Source organism: Castor canadensis, chromosome 9, assembly GCF_047511655.1.
Source record: "Castor canadensis chromosome 9, mCasCan1.hap1v2, whole genome shotgun sequence".
In the NCBI taxonomy this organism is placed as follows: Eukaryota; Metazoa; Chordata; class Mammalia; order Rodentia; family Castoridae; genus Castor; species Castor canadensis.
The window spans coordinates 81,184,400-81,202,827 of record NC_133394.1 but is presented as its reverse complement, the minus strand read 5'-3'; positions in this window follow the sequence as shown (position 1 = coordinate 81,202,827).

Here is an 18,428-nt window from a genome sequence, read left to right as displayed (position 1 = left end):
TAATGGTCAAGTGGCCCTTACTTTACTTAATAATGGACCCAAAGCACAAGAGTAGTGATGGTGACCAAAGAGAAGTTATAATGTGCTTACTATAAATGAAAAAGGTGAACATTCATAATGGGAGAAAAACTGTATGCTGAGGTTGCTAAGATGTATATCTAATACAATAAGGTACTTTGAGAGAAAAAGAGACCACATTTACATAATTTTTAATATAGTATATTGTTATCATTGTTACAGTTACTATTAGTTGTTATTAATACCTTACTGTGCCTATTTTATAAATCAAACTTTAACTTAGGATGTACATATAGGAAAAGACACAGTTTGTATAAGATTCACCACCATCTGTGGCTTCAGGCAACCACTGGAAGTCTTAAAACAGGTCCCCCTGTGGAGAAGGGGTCTACTGTACTTCATTTTTTCATCTAGCTAAAGAAAGATTTCTGCATAACAAGAGTAGGATTTTTCATCAAATGACTAGATTTTGAAGAATGAAGTTTTAAAATACTATTTAATTTTGCCCCTTGCTAGTGATAGTTTCTACTATTACTACTACAAACAACTGACTTTCAAGGGCTCAGATTCTGACTTTTTTATAGTTGTAGTCTTTGTCACTTTCAATTTAGCTTTGTAGTAAAATTCTAAAGTTGGGATTTAAATGATGCAATTCTTGTCAGTTCAGCAAAATGTACACATATGCTGTGGTGAGGAAAGAGTCTTCCTGAGGCTATGCTTATGGGCAGAGGAAAAACAAAGATCTCATGAATAAGCTGTCATTATCACTTGGTCATAGGAGACTTTCCTGGACTTCCTTTTTACTGCTTAAACAGGAAGTTAAAGAGACAAAGGCTTTCTTCACAAACCTAACTTCACATATTGGGAAAAAAAAAGCAAAACTGCTTAAATCAGAACCTTCTTGATACCTTCTTCCTTAGTTTCAAGTTACTTTCCCAAAACAGGAAACTATGCTGATTATGTTTGATAAAGAAGCATGCTTTCTAAGATTTTCTAAAATAAGTAAAAATAGACATTTTTATAATAGCCAAATTGAATCTAAGCATTTTGGTGATTAATATTGTGAACAAAATCTGCTATTGCAGCACATTTATCATTGTGGTGTTATTATATATTTATCGGTTGATTTTTTTTTTAAGTTAACCTTTGCACTGGATTCAAGAAGTCAGGGGCTTTGTTTGCTCATTACAATTTCATTAGCTTAATGAATGAACTCCTGGTAATTACTAATGCATGTTAGTGTATCATATTTATCTTTTTTCCTAGAAAAATAACTAAAGTAATTATGTCATAATATTAAGACACAAATAAAATATTTCTGCCATTTCATAATTATAAACCTTAGCAGAATTAATAAATAGATTACTTTGTGACTGCTTTGGGCAGTACCTTGATTACTTAAATGATTTCTCTCCAGTTTTAGATTGCAGTGATTTTTAATACAAAGGCAAAAAGGCAAGAAATATAATAAAACTTCTTTATGATTTCCCTCAAAGTGATGGATAAAGATAAGATGCATTTCCTTCAAAAATAAGTAATTATCTTGCATTGGATTTTATATATGATTGTAAATTGACATGCATTCATAAACTTTCATATCTGTTGTGATAAACCGAAGTTTAAGTCGAAGTAGCTTTAACTAACAATGCTTTTTATCAGTTAAGCTTTTCTATTTATTTTCAGTAATTAAAAAATAGTTTCTGAGCTGGGTGCTACCTGAGATCAGCTACTTGAGAGGTTGAGATCAAGAGGATTGCAATTCAAGGCCAGCCAGGGCAAAGAGTTTGCCTGACCCCATCTCAAACAGTAGTTGGAAGCTGTAGTGTGCACCTGTCATCCCAGTGGCAGTAGGAAGCATAAAATAGGATGATCATGGTCCAGGTCAGCCAGGGCAAAAAGCAAGACCTTATCTCCAAAATACCAGAGCAAAAATTGCTGGACTCAAGTAGCAGAGCACCTGCCTAGCAAGTACAAAGCTCTGAGTTCAAATTTCTATATTGTCAAAGAAAGAAAAAAACAAAGAAATTGTTTCTGAATTTTCTGCATTGGATGACATACACTAAATGATATTGGCAAATCTACTGTGTCTGCCCAAGCAACATATTCCATACAAAGTGTTATTTCTTTCTCTTTTTTTTTTGTCAGTCCTGGAGTTTGAACTCTGGGCCGCATGCTTGCAGGCAGGCATTCTACACTTGAGCTGCTCCACCAGAACTTTTCCATGTTGAGTTTTCTTTGAGATAGAGTCTGGAGAACTGTTCCCCCAGCTTCGGACCTCCATCCTCCTGATCTCTGCCTTCCATGGTGTGAGCCATTGGCAACTGGCTCCAAGTAGTAGTTTTAAAAACTGTTTAACCAATGAAATTAAATTTAGTAGTCAGGCTCTCTTCTGGGGTCCCTGTGTAGCTGATGGCATTAGTCTCCTCAGTACATACTCAGATCTTTCTTTTCTTGTTACTTTTGTCACTCTCTCTGGAGCATTTTAACCCTTAATAAACAGCTCAGGCCCATTATTTATGTCCCAGGTTACATATCACTTCCTTAAAGAGGTTTTCTTTGATTACACCATTTAAATAATTTATTTGCAATTATTAAATCTATTTACTTGGATTCTCTTTTGTATTTTATTTCCTTTCCTCCTGTCCATATCTAACTGAGAGAGAAAGTACAGATGTTAGTTACAAGGAAAGGCACATATTTCAAATTCTATGGTAATTGAGAGGAGAAAGTTCTTTGTGGAATGACCATAAAGGTCTTCCTATTATTGCTTATACTCTCTCTACAACAAAATTAGAGATAAGGGCAAAATAGTTTCTGCTGGGTATTGAGGGGGGGGAAGCGGGAGGGGGTGGAGTGGGTGGTAAGGGAGGGGGTGGGGGCAGGGGGGAGAAATGAACCAAGCCTTGTATGCACATATGAATAATAAAAGAAAAATGAAAAAAAAAAAAAGGTTTTGCAAGACAGACATTGTTCCTTGTCACTATGATAGAAGAGGCACTGACCAGTGTGTCCATTCAGGGCAAAGAGAATAGTTGGCCATTTGAGTCCAGCATCCTCTCCTCCATCAGCTGTGTGTTGTTGCTATCTGTTTATCAAACCTCACTGCTTTTGCTATGTTCACTTTTTCCTCTCCTCTGCTCATAAACTATTGAACTTCCTGAAAAATGTGACTAATCACATTTACCTTAGCTTCTCTGAGCCCTTCACTCCTCTGAGTACTTGCAGAATGGTACAGAGTCCCATGTCAGGAAGGAGTTCAGCAGCAGTATTATGCTAGCATTTTGCTATCTAGATAAATCAAACCAGGGAAAGGCAACCATCTGGGCATTGGAGGTCTCCATCTTTCCTTGGTCCTGGACACATAATGACCAGTCATTTTAATGGTTTTTTCTCTCAACCTTGTGCTTTTAATCTAGTACTATAAATATTGTTCTATAATCAGTCAAGTTTAATAAATATTGTTCTATATACTGCATACTTGAACAGGTGGAGGTGTTACACTAACCTAAACTTGAACACATTTATAAATTGTGCCATTTATCTGTTTTCAATTAACTTGTTTGTTTCTAGAGCTCTTATATGGGAAAACCTGCATGGACCCTACCACCCATCAAAGTCATTGCAGAATTTAAAGCCTGCTACAAAATTGATATCCTAGCAATCATGATAGCAGAATAGATGACCATTCAAAAATGCAGCTGGCAGTCTTTATTGCTGGGTTTAACTTGTAAGTATGAAGATTGGAGCCACCATCTAATGCTTCCAAGCAAGGAAGAGGGAGTAAGAGAATGAAGGAATGAGAGAAAGAGAGAGAGAGAGAGAGAGAGAGAGAGAGAGTTTCTACCATAGTCTCCTATCTAAAACTATTTTTGAAAGCTCATTTGCACTTTGCATGGAAAAGGTGACGCTGCCAAAGTAGAACATGTGCTTATTTCCCTAAACAGCTCATAATTTTCCATCTGTAAAGAAATGTCATTTGACCTCAGTAAGCTAAAACCTCTCCAGAAATAGAGGGAACATAACTGAATGTTAACCACAGTTTCAGAGCTAACATTTCCCAATATATTGTTCATCTAAATGAAGTGATTTTGTCTTGCTGCAGATGTCCCAATCTCAGTCACCCTGCTTTCTTTGCTATTATAACAGTCACAATTCTCTTCTTCATGTGTCTGCACAATATGCCTTAAATAAAGAATTTCATTTCTAAAATTTTATTGTCACTTATTTGTTGAATCTCCCAGTTGTCACTGATTTTATTCTCTCCCTTTGCTTGTGAGATAAAATCAGTTATAAACCAGCATGAATTAATTCACTTAATGTGGTAAATAACTTTATATTTTGCACGAGATCTGGAATCACAGGTATCATTTCTGAGAGGTAACAACCTGTTATTTTCATTGAGTGCTTGCTGAGTTCCAGGTGCTAGAGTAAGCTTTATACACCTGAGCTCATTTAATCATCCTAACAACATACTGAAGGAGGTGATATTTCTGTCTCTTTACAATGGAGGCCCAAAGAGGTTTAAGGTGTCTCATAAAAAAGGGACCAATGCAGCCTTGGACTGAAGTAATCTGACTGAAAGAATCTTGCTCTTAACGACAATGCTATATAACTATCCCTCATTATCCGCCAGTATTGGTCCCAGGACCCAGGGTAGGTACCAAAATCTGTGGGAGATCAAGTTTTTATATAAAGTAGCATAGTATTTGCATGTAGACTAGCACATCCTTCCATTTATTTTAAATTATTTATGATAATACAACGTGAAAATAGTTGTATGCAAATAGTTGTATGGATTATTAAACAATACTAGCAAGGAAAACAGGTCTTTATGTATTCAGTACAGACACAACTTGTTTTCAAATATTTTTAATTCACAATTGGTTAAATCTATGGATGCAGCACTCCAGGTATGGAGGGCCCATTACTGTAGCAGTAATGCATCAGAATACTTCTGAAAAGCCTTGTCTTCTTTACATTTGATGCCAGAAAGCAGGGATTTATCAAATATTAATTCAAGATTTGACCTTGCCTAACAGGTCAGTTGACAAGGTCTTTAGCAGACAAAGTTGTAAATTAATATCATGGAATGCACACATTTTATACCTGGGTAGCCCAAGGCCATCAAGTTTGTACTACTGCTACCCGTTTGTCAAACTCCTTGCTTTCACTGTGAGGTTTTCTTCTACTTTGTTGGCAAAGAGTTCAGTGAGAGGTTGTGATGGTTAACATTTTCAATGTTTATAGCAGTCACCATTTCCTATATTAATTAATGATCTGTGATTTTATGCAGATCTTTGAACTGTACTAATGAACTTTTGAATTTTGAGCAATGTTTTAAGCCTCCTTTTAACCTTAAGCTACTGCTCTTCTCTAAGAATACTGCTATACTACCTGAATTTACATTATATTTCTGTTATTCTCTTCCCTATTATTGAACTCCTTTTCTCCATTTTTTGTACCATTTTTTATTCTCTTTCCCTTATACAGTCATTTTAAGAAGTATCACTCTAGAAATGATAGCATCTCCTCACCATTAAAAAAACAAATTGTGTTCACTGGGAAAATGAAGGAAAACTTTTGTGTTTTGTGATCATGCTTTTATCAGGCAAAGATTCCTGTGTATCCAGAACCTCTAGAGAAAGCACTAGGGCTAAAGGAATGGTTGTAGATTTGTTTATTTGAAATTCCCTGAACAGGATGTCAAGGAGAAAGGAATATGGATCCTTGATTTCTTAATATTCGCCTAAAAATTCTTATGCTTTCTGTATCAATTAAAGTCTAACTAGATAACTAGACATCACTTCAAGTACATATGACAGAAATAATTTATCACAGGGTATTGGTGCTATGGAAGAGGAAAGATCTGAGAAGTGAAATAAGGTTGGCTAGGCAACAATATCAGGGAGCCATTACCACACCCAAATCAGAGGAGGAAAAGGGAATATCACTCTAGCACCAAGCCTGGGATTGCAGAGTGAAAACTGGAGCCATGAGGAAAACACGGTCCTAGTTAGAGATGCTGGTAGATGCACAGAAGGAAGGAGAAGCTTCTTCCAGTCCACCTGCCACCTGTCAGTATCATTCATTGACTGAAAGTAGCCAAATGAGATAACAGAGACTTAGAAAATGCAGCCCACAAGGCCATCCCTCTGATCCACAGCCAAGCAAGAAGGACAAGAAGGCTGGATTTAAAGGCAGTCAGACTCTGATTGAATGTTTCCATCCTCTCTTCCACTTGCTTGTGGCTACACATAATCATACTTTCCTCATCACAGTCTTGTTAATCCAAAACTCAGGAATTTTACAACTCATGTGGTAACTGCTCAGTCATCTAATGATAGTACGGTATGGGGTTAAGCTACAAGGAATAGTGTGTTTAAAAGTGCAAAAGAAAATCTGTTAGATTAACATGCAAAGGACCTTGACACAAATGCATTGTACTCTGTGACATTTATTGAAATGTAGTTGCAGACTGTTTCCTTATTGAGTTTTGCTTTTCCGCTTTCCTGGAATACGGTCATAAAGCCACATTTGGCAAAATTATATTGGCAAATCACATTCTACCAAATTATATTATTTCTTCATATTCCCACAAAGATATTTCAATGACTATTTCAGAATAATAGAAAAGATAATAAAGACTAAAAAAAAAGTAACATTCAAATTCTTAAAATTTTTTAATTTCTTAGTTTTTAAAAATACTCTTGTCTTAAGCATTAATTGTATCCTGTTATTTTCAAAAACATGCGGACATGTTAGACACATACACACACACACACACACCCCACACACACTCTCTCTCTCTTACTAGACTTTGGAAGCTAAGAGACATTCCCAGTAATTTTATCTGTTTTTACCAGATTTGGCTCTTTCTTGGGTTTAGTTACCCTAAAAACTCCCATAACAAGAACTACCAATAACAAAAAGCCTTTGTGCTACTTGAATGTGAGGTTGTAACCTTGTTTGATTTTGTATCTTCACCATCTGGCATGATGCCTCACACCAAACAGGAATTCATAAGTATTTTCAATGGATTAGTCCTTGGATTGAAAAGCTAAGAAGGAGGATCTTGGGATAGCATAAAAAGTAATGAAGTAGGAACTGATGACATTTAATTCTGTTCAAAAACCCCACACTGCTCTTATTATTGCCAAGAGAATAGTGTTGACAAATAGAATAAGGACATCTAGTTAAGTTTGAATTTCAAAGAAATAACAATTTTGTAGTGCAAGTATGTCTCAAATATTGTATGCATAAGAACATACACATCTTGATCGTTACATACCTAAAGTTCAAATTTAACCTAGCGTTTCATATTTTTATTTGGTAAATCTGCTTTAGGGCTGAGCATGGTGACTCGTGTCTCTAATTCCAGCCTCTTAGGAGGCAGAATCCAGGAAGATAACTGTTTGAGACCAGCCTGGGCAAAAACATTAGTGGACTTATGTCAACAAAAGAGCTAGGAGCGGTAGTCCCAGCTATATGGAAAGCATAAGTAAGGGGACTGTGGTCCAGGCTTGCCTGGACAAGAAACTGGAACCCCTACCTTAAAATAACTAAACCAAAAATGCTCGGGGTGTGGCTCCAGTGGTAGAGCAGCTACCTAGCAAACCCAGTATCATAAAAAACTCTGCTCTATTCATTTGATCCTTTACTTATTTCTAAACTAAATTGATTTACTCAGAAAAATTACTAGACATTTAAAAATATTGTTTATAAGGATGCTCCATACTGGTTTCTCCACCAATACTTAGGTAACCTCATTGGATGACTGCTTCCATCCAATATGTCTGCTCATCAAGCAATTTTAAAAACCACAATAAAATATAAAATTGTACTTAATCCTATGATTTGAATGCTTTTCCCTCCCTCAAAATTCATGTTGCTAGGTAGCTGCTCTACCACTTGCCCGCACCAAGAGCCCTTTTGGTTTAGTTATTTTTAAGGTAGGGTCTCCAGTTTGTTGCCCAGGCAAGCCTGGACCATGATCCCCTTACTTATGCTTTCCATGTAGCTGAATGACAAGTGAGCACCACCACTCCTAGCTCATTTGTTGACATGGAATCACACTAACATTTTTGCCCAGGCTGGTCTCAAACAGTTATCTTCCTGAACTCTGCCTCCCAAGTAGCTGGAATTAGAGACATGAGTCACCATGCCCAGCCCTAAAGCAGAAAAATCTTGAATGTTCAGGAAATCTTGTAGTTAAGTAACTACATACCATTGAAAATCTTTTATCTTGTCCAACTTTATATTTACTTTCTCATGGTATTGAAAAGAAAACAGAGAGCAAGATTAAACTGAGAAACTTTGTTTATAGCCAATCAATCACCCTCCTATATAAATGTACTCATTGTTAACAATTAAATGTGCATCTTAAGTAAAAATGCAATTTTTACTGCATTCTACAAAGGCAATCTACATGTTTAATGCAATTCCCATCCAAATCCCAATGACATTCATCACAGAGATTGAAAAATCTACCTTAAAGTTCATTTGGAAACACAAGAGACTGCAAATAGCCAAGACAATACTCAGCAAAATGAGCATTGCTAGAGGTATCACAATACCTGACTTCAAACTATATTACAAAGCAATAGCAATAAAAACAGCATGGTACTGGCACAAAAACAGACATGAAGACCAGTGGAACAGAACTGAGGACCTGGATATGAATCTACACAACTATGCCCACCTTATTTTTGACAAAGGCACTAAAAATATCTGATGGAGAAAAGACAGCCTCTTCAACAAATGTTATTGGGAAAAGTGCTTATCTGCCTGGAGAAAACTGAAACGATCCATGTTTATCACCCTGTACTAGTATCAACTCAAAATGGATCAAGGACTTTAATATCAGACCCAAAACTCTAAAGTTGGTACAGGAAAGAGTAGGAAACACTTGAAGTAATAGGTATAGGCAAGGACTTCCTCAATAGAACCCCAACAGCTCAGAACTAAGAAATAGCATAGACAAATGGGACTTAAAAACTAAAAAGCTTCTGCACAACAAAAGAAATGGTCTCTAAACTGAAGAGACCACACACAGAGTGGGAGAAAATATTTGCCAGCTATACATCAAAGGACTGATAACCAGAATATACAAGGAACTCAAAAAAGTAAACTCTCCCAAAATCAGTGAACCAATAAAGAAATGGGCAACTGAACTAAACAGAACTTTCTCAAAAGAAGAAATTCAAATGGAAAAAAAGCACCTGAAAAAATGTTCACCGTCTCTAGCCATAAAAGAAATGCAAACCAAAACCAAACTAAGATTCCACCTCACCCCTTTAATGATGTTAGCCATCATTAAAAACACCACTAACAACAGGTATTGGCGAGGATGTGGGGAAAAAAGGAGCCCTGTACGCTGCTGGTGGGAATGCGAGCTAGCACAACCACTCTGGAAAAAAATTTGGAGGTTTCTTAAAAAATCTAAACATAGATCTGCCATATTATCCAGCAGTCCCACTCCTGGAAATATACCCAAAGGAATGCAACACAGGTTACTCCAAAGGCACCTGCACACCCATGTTTATTGCAGCACTATTCACAATAACCAAGTTATGAAAATAGCCAAGATGTCCCAGTACTGACAAATGGATTAAGAAAATGTGGTATTTATACACAATGGAATTTTACTCAGCCATGAAGAAGAGTGAAATCCTATCATTTGCAAGTAAATGGATGGAACTGGAGAACATCATTCTGAGTGAGGTTAGCAAAGCTCAGAAGACCAAAAATCATGTGTTCTCCCTCATATATGGATTTTAGATATAGGGCAAATACAACAATGTGGTTGGACTTGGGTCACACGATAAGGGGGAGAACACACATGGGAGGTGTGGGGATAGCTAAGAAACCCAAAACATGAAAGTATTTGATGTCCCTACTGCAGAAGAACTAATACAGAAACCTTAAAGCGACAGAATTCAATGTGAGAAGGGGGCCAGGAACTAGTGAAAAGGTCAGGCAGAGATGAATGAACTTGGGATGTAACACATTTGTACATGGAAACAATGTTAGGAATCTCTCTGTATAGCTATCCTTATCTCAGCTAGCAAAAATGCTTTGTTTTTCTTATTATTGCTTGTGTCTACTTTTCAACAAAATTAGAGATAAGGGCAGAACAGGTTCTACCTGGAAGCAAGGGGGGTTGGGAGGGAGAGGGAGGGGGTGGGGGGTAGGGGGGAAAAATGGCCCAAACAATGTATGCACATATGAATAAAAGAATAAAAAAATGTGCATCTTCCCCATCACTTTGTATCCATTTTCATACATGCATATATATATAAACACATGTTCTTTATTATTTTTAAAAACTGTATCATATTTCACTTATTACACTGAGATTTGCATGCTCATATTCTCATTTAAAAGTCTTGGATCTCTAAAATCACTTTTATTTACTTAACTTTACTAAACAGGTAATACATTCACGTTAAGATGAGCTGACTTTAACACATAGTCTCCTATAATCTCTTATAATCCTTCCTGTGTAATTCTCTCCCCATGAATATGGCATGGCTTACCTCTTATTCTGGGGACTAGAATATGACAAAGGTGACAGAATGACACTTCCATGATGATGTTATATAAATTTTGACTTCTAAGTTACTGTCACACTCCTTCTATTATCTTTTTGGCTTGCATGATTGATGAAGCAAGTTGGCAAACAAGAGAAGGGAGGACTCCAGACAACTAGGAACCAAGATCTGAGGTCCACCAGTCTTCAAGGAACTGAATCCTGCAGACAACTATGTAAACTTGGAAGCAGAACTCACAGTCAAGTCTCTGGATGAGACCCCATCCCTGAATGATACTTCAACACTAGCTTTCTGCAAGACTCTGATGAAAAGGACCCACACCTGCACTCCTGCCCCTCAGACACTGAGACTGCATGTGTATATTATTTTAAACTGCTAAGCTTGTGATAATTTGCTATTCAGTAATAAATAACTATTGCACACATGATTCAAAAAATAAAAGCTATTAATGTTATTTTTGTAAAAAATTTAAGTCTCTATTCCATCTTGTCTCTAGTTAATCAGATCATTTTCCGCAAAGTAAACCTTACAAGAATTAATTCAGATACTCAATCTGAGGGCATTTTAAATTTTCAAAGGACAGTATATATGAAAGTATTTTATATTTTATTTTCATTTAAATTCCTAGATATACAAATTGCATGGAGATCTTCAAGTTAATGACAGTAATTTTAGAATTATCTCCTAAGGAAATGGCAGAAAAATTGTTTTAGTTTTATCATCGCTGTGACCAAATACCTGACAGAAACAACTTAAGGGAGGAATCATTTATTTTAGCTCACAATTTCAGATGATAGTCCTTGACTCCATTGATTCTGGGCCTGTGGTGAGCAAGAACATCATGGTGGCAGGAGCGTGTGGTAAAGGAAGTTCTTTACTTCATGGTAGATAAGAAGCAGAGAAAAATGAAGAAGCTGAGGACCAGACATAACCTCCAAAGTGACACTACCAGTGCCCCACCTCCTTCCCACCTCTGAAAGTTCCTACCACTTCCAAAAATATCATCACAGCTCTTCACCAGGCATTCAACCCATGAGTCTCTAGGGACCACTTCATATTCAAATTCTATCAGTGACAGACAAGTATCAGTTGAATTATAGTTCAGATTTCAGATGTGGCAGAAATTCCAAGTACATTAACAAGATTTTGTATTATGAGCCATTGCTTATAACCATAAAAGGACCCAATGATACTTAAGTACCCATCCCAAATATCTTTGATGCAGTGTCCTATGGAGACTGTAATGCAAGACATTATAGACTGATAAAAGCAAAGCAGAAAGCATTGTATTGCATGGCTCACAGCTAAGCCCATACATCAGACATAACACAGAGTATACTGTCCTTCACTTCTTAAAAAGGACCTGATGTAACTAGAGGGTCAGAACTAGCACAGAGGACTGACTGACCTACTAGAGTTTAAACATAGACTAAAAGAAAAGCTATTTCATCTGGAACAAAAGGGGACAAACTTTTCCTGTAGAGATCCAGAGAGTAAATTTTTTTATTTTGGTTTTACAGGTCATATGGTATCTGTCATGACTACTCAACTACAGTAGAATTAAAGCAGTCATAGACAATGTATAAATGGAAAATGTGGCCATGTTCCAAAAAAAAAGAATGCTAATATTTGGGCATGATTTGTCCCCCAAGAATCCATGTGTTAGAGGCTTGTCTTTCAGTATACAGGGATTGGACCCTGTAAGAAGTAAGGCCTAGTGGGAGGACATTAAGTCATTGAGGGTGTACTCTGAGAATAATTTTGAGACCCTAAGCTCTTTGTGGTTTCCTAGTTCAAGTCATGACTTCTTACTCCCATACTCATTCCTTGTAGCATCACCCACTATGATGTGACTCAGCCTAGAGGGTCCTCACCAGAATTGAGCTGATGTGGGCACCATGTTCTTGACCTTCCCAAACTATGAGCTAAATCAACTTTTTAATTTAAACAGCTAGGCTGTCTCAGTTATTTTGTCATGATAATAAAAAAAATTGCCAATACAATCTTTATCTACCAAACTAAGTTCTAGATGGATTTGGCCAAGAACCACTTGACTTATGATCTAGAAAGGCAAAGACAAAAGATGCATGATGCTGAAATCTTTCAATTTGGCACCTGATTGAAAGCTTAAAGACATTAGAAAAGACCCCAGTGCCTCACAATGCCTATGCAAGTACCGCTTTCTAGTACACTTATTTTAGTCAAAACTTCTGCTCTAATCGCCACTCTTTGTGATTTTTCCATAACATAGATGGTCTTAGAGTCAAAATGATTCTGCGAACAGAGAGCTACCCCTTCTTTCCTAAATGTCCTACCTCCCTACCATTCCTTTTCCAACAGAGAGATTCTAAGACTGAAATCACAGTACTAGATAGAAAGATCTCTTTTTAATAAAAGCCTCTTCTTTTTAAAAGATGTGTTTTGAGTGCTTGAATATTTTAAATGCATATTTTTAAATTATGACAACTGAAATGAATGTTTTTTAAGCATTTAATAAGATATTATGTTCTTTCAAAGCAACTAAAATTAATAGTATAAGCCAATATGTAGAACTAGGTGTCTTATTTTTTATGCAATCACTATAAAGTTTGTTGAATTTTCTAAATTCTTTTTCCAAATTCTTCAACTTTTTATTACATAATTTATGTTTCACAAATATTTGTAAAAAAGTACTCAAGTCCCTTAAGTGAAAGAGCTATGGTCTGGAACACTAAAATAAAAGCTTCATTGATTTTTATTTCCTGGTCTTCTTCCTTCTGCCCACCAGATTAATACTTGGGATAGAAGCTAGGATTATAAAAAATTAATCAGTTACTCAATTTTATAGAAATACTGTGAAAGAAAATTGTTTTAGATAAATAGATGTGCTATATTAAGATTTTTCTTTTTCCTCTCAAAAAAGAAAAAGTAAAATGCTTTTCATTAATTTATATACCAAACAAAGATTGTAAGATTTAAATGAAAGTCTGTCAATCTTTTCTTTCTAAATTCAGAATACTAGCATTTCTAAGATTTATAAACTGTATTCTTACGAGACTAAGCTTAGTGAAACAAAACGTATATTTTGAAATCAGTTTAAGACATTACAATTTTGTTTGTGTCAAACCAACTCTCACTAAACAAAAATAAAACTGAAATCCCAGTCTGAGATGCTCTGGAAATGTTTAAGAGCAGAAAAAGACAACTTTCTGACCCCAGCCTCTACTTCCTCCCCCAACGCAGACAAGTGGGTGTTCCAGCTCTGCTGATATGCCACACACAACCTCTTTTGTTGCTCCATCAAGAACTTTGGCTGATCCCTTGGCCAAGCTATGACCCACAGACCGAAAGTCTTCCTATGATTAGGGAATATCAGTGAAATGCACAGGAAAAAGTCAAAATTCCAGCATTTAACCATAAAGTTTCTAGCCTAACATACTGTTTCCTCTAATTATGGCCATCCCCGTATTAGGATGACACAGTTTTAAAATTTATAAACTTTCCCCAAAATTACTACCTACACAGTATTTGATCTGGTGAGAGAAAACTAAGACTAAAATTAATCTCTACTCCTATGTGGGTAGAATAGTTGAATGGAATAGAAGTTAATCAAAACTTGTAGAGAACATGACATTTAAATTTTCAAATATTAACAATAGGTTGATTTTCACTCCATCTCTACCTGTTACTATCTGTCTTTGACAAGACCAAAAAAGCAAAAAGTGTCAAAAATCCCCAAAACTTGTAGTCTAACTAAGAAATAAAAGCAAATGGTATTGTTGCTTGGCATCAATTGCAAGATCACTTTGTTACTTAGTGTGAGATAATGTAGCCTCTCTCTTCTGAGGGCAAGCTAAATTAACAATATTTAATTGAGTTTGTGCTATGGGCAACATAAAAGTCAGGTTCCTGATTTTCAGCATTGGACACTATCTACTAAAACCTGAATCAAAGCTGATTCATCTTCTGGTAGCAGAGGGAAAATAAAAAAACTAAATCAAGAGAAACTTGCTATCCTGATCACTTATCACATTTACTGATACTGCAAACTATCTTCTTGTGGAATTATATAAGTTACATTCTTATTATATAAAATAATCAGCACCAAATGAACATATCTGTCCTCACATGAACTTATTCTGGGTCTTAGAAATGAGGAATCAAAAATTAGTAGAAATATTTAAGTATAATATTATGACACCAAAACTTAAAATAGCCTAGTGATCTGGAACACAGATGCCAAAAGTCAAAATCTATGGATTAACAATATTATTTGTACAGTATTGTATTAGTTAAGATAACATTTGCTATTTAATGGCTATCAGGTACTTAAAGCAATAGAAGCATATTCCTCAGTCATATAATATCCAAAACCAGCTCCTGAGTCAATAGAGAGAACAGGACTAAGGAGGACAGCTTAAACTGTATCCTCTTTGGGGCTCTGCCCTCCAAAAATGCTTCAGAGTACTCTTCATTTGGCCAAAGGGTGAAGAAGAGGACTATGGAGGCACTTCAGTCTGGAAGTGGTTTACTAATTTACATTTCATTGGTAAGAACTTGTCACATGGCCACGTCTAGATGCAAAGAAGTTGGGAAAAGTAGTCTCAGCTAGGCAGCTGCCTGCCAGTAACTGCTGAAGAAGACAAAGTTTTGATGTACAGCCAGCAGCACCTGCAATAGTTATTATGGTAGGTAAAATAAGGAATTCAAATGTAGTAAGACATAACACTATGAAATTTGCCTTTCTAGATACGTGGTACCTGTTAAAATATGATAAGCAATTCACTCAAAGTTTACAGAATCAAGACATAATATTTTAAGGTCATTGTATGTTATCTATTCAATATGAAGCTAATTTAGTAGTCAACAATCAGGAGTGCGTTTTTCCTTGGTGATTCATAAAGACTGATGTTAGCACGCATGCATTGACATTCCTTCACACCGCATGGTTCATGACTCTTGCATTATGTTAGCTAAGTGGTCAGCACATATGAAAAACAAGCTTTTACATTTTTATCTGATGTGAACTTGTTAGAGATAAAACTATTCATTTTCTTTATGAGATTTCTTTCATTGTAACATAGCTTTTGTTGTACACTTAATTGGTTCTTACTCTGTTTTAGCCACGTTTGGTCAGAGTTGTATGCTGATTGTTTTCATTCATAGCTTAGAAGTTGGCCTTTGACCAAACTTGGTTGATAATAATAACAATTGTAGTATATTTTAATGGAATGCCTATAATGTACAAGATTTAAAAATATAAATTATAATTCCTAACAGCTATGTGAGTTGGGTATCATGAGATTCTCAACTGAATGTGTATCAGCATCCCTTTGGAAGGTTTTCCTCATCCCAGGGGGTAAAACTAATCACTTCCTTCTCTGAGCCCCCATTGACTGAGATATTTTCACAATGAGTGAATAAAATCAGTTCAGTACATGTGATTGGCACAGTAAATGGCTTTGGTTATCATTATCTGAAAAAATTCCGGTCATAATACCAAACCCATATAGCAGTTAGGCATTTTAGACATAATGCACATTTTAAAAACTTGTATATCATAGATATTTCATAAAAATATGTACAATTTTAAATATCTCTCTTTTTAACAAGCAAAAGCAGAAATCTTGGCTTTTTTTTTTAACCATAGATAAAGGTAAATATAAGGGCATAATTACAAGGACATATGTCTCAGGGAAAAACAAGCAGTAGAAAGTGTGTTAAGTATGAAATGAGTAGAAAGAGGGCAGAACTTGGTCACAAACATAGATTCTGGATAACTCTTGAACAACTTCATGGCTGCAAAGTGAAATTGATCAGTTTTCTAGACCAGTGGCATCCACAGATGCTTGGAATTGAAGAGGTTCTGAATGTGGGAAAGAAAAATTTAAAAAGATCTCCAGGTTATGGTCAGATCAGATTTGCCTCCTTTTTTTTGGCAATCCAACTGCCCCCTAAAACCACAGAAGACATTTTCCAGGAAAGAAACAACCAGCCTTTCGGTTTCAGTCTCCCACACTTGGTGTAACAGAATCTGACCCATGTTGAGAAAACGCCTCTAGAAAATTTATATTGTGAGAGGTAAGGATAAAAATTCTTAGCACATGGGAGACTGACTTATTAAAGTCATTTGTTGGGAGTGATTTCCACACTTTTACAATTTTTATTTTTACTTATATTACTATAATATTCAGTGATTTTGTCTGATCAAAACAGTAAAACATGACATTTTATTTGAAAACATCCTAACTGTTCAACTTTCATCTGTTTATTTGTCTACTAATCCATTAGAGATACTGTTTTTATTAAAACCTCCCATTTCTGCATTGACAAATGAGACTACATGAAATTAAAAAGCTTCTGCACAACAAAAGAAATGATCACCAAATTGAAGAGACCACCCACAGAATGTGAGAAAATTATTGCCAGCTATACATCTGACAAGGGCCAGAATATATAGGAAGTTCAAAAATTTAATTCTCCTCAAAATCAATGACCCAATGAAGAAACAAGCAAATGAACTGAACAAAGCTCTTTCAAAGGAAGAAGTCCAAATGGCCAAAAAACACATAAAGAAATGAAGGTCAATACCACATAAAGATTCTACTATGTTAGAATGGCTATCTAAGAACACAAACAACAACAAATGTTGGTGAGGATGTGGGGTAAAAGAAACCCACAAACACTGCTGGTGGGGATGTAAATTAGTACAACCACTGTGGAAAACAATATGGAGGCTCCTCAAAAAACTAAAAATAGAACTGCCATATGATCCAGCAATTCCACTGCTAGGGATATACCCGAAGGAATGTAAGTCAGGTTACAACCAAGGCACCTGCACACCCATGTTAATTGCAGCACTATTCACAATAGCTAAGCTATGGAAACAACCAAGATGTCGCACTACTTATGAATGGATTAAGAAAATGTGGTATTTATACACAATGGAATTTTATTCAGTCACAAAGAATGGAATTTTGTCGTTTGCAGGTAAATGGGTAGAACTGGAGAACATCATCTTAAGTAAATTTAGTCAGGTTCAGAAAGCCAAAGGTCACATGTTTTCTCTCATATGTAGAATATAGACCCAATAAAATCAAGCAAAATTATGAAAAAGGTCACACTAAGAGGAGGCCACATATGAAAATGGGAGGATAAAAGAAGGAAGTTAATAAGGTGAATATGGTTGATGAACTTTCTCTACAAGAATGCATATATGTATGATATATTTGATATAATGTAAGAACCCATGCAAATGTCACAATGTACTCCCACACATCACAACAATAAAGGGAAAAAATGCATCTAGAATTTTAAACCTGTTGAAATCACCATAAGAAGGAGACTAAGATAGAAAGGATAAATACAGAGATGAACCAATTTGAGTTATAATACATGTATACATGGAAATGTCACAAGGAAACTCCCTGTATAGCTATCTTAAACAAACAAAAATGTCATTTTAATTTTTTTACAAAATTGGAGAACAGGAGGGCAGAACAGGTCCTGTCTGGGAGGTTGGTACCAGTGGGAGGGGGAGCATATGGGGAGAGGTTGTAGGAGGGTGAATATGGTGCAAATACTGTGTATACACATGTACAGAAATGGAAAAAAGAGACCTGTTGAAACTATGCTAGGAATGGGGGTTAGGGGTATAAAGGAGAATGATCGAAGGGGTGGATTCAAGTATGATATATTTGATATATTGTAAGAACTTTTGTAAATGCTACAATGTATTCCCAGCACAATAAAAAAAAATTAAAAAGCTGGGCACTGGTGGTTTATGCCTGTAGTCCTAGCTACTCAGGAGGAAGAGATCAGGATAGTGGTTGGAAGCTAGCCTGGGCAAATAGTTTGTGAGACCCTATCTCGAGAAAAACA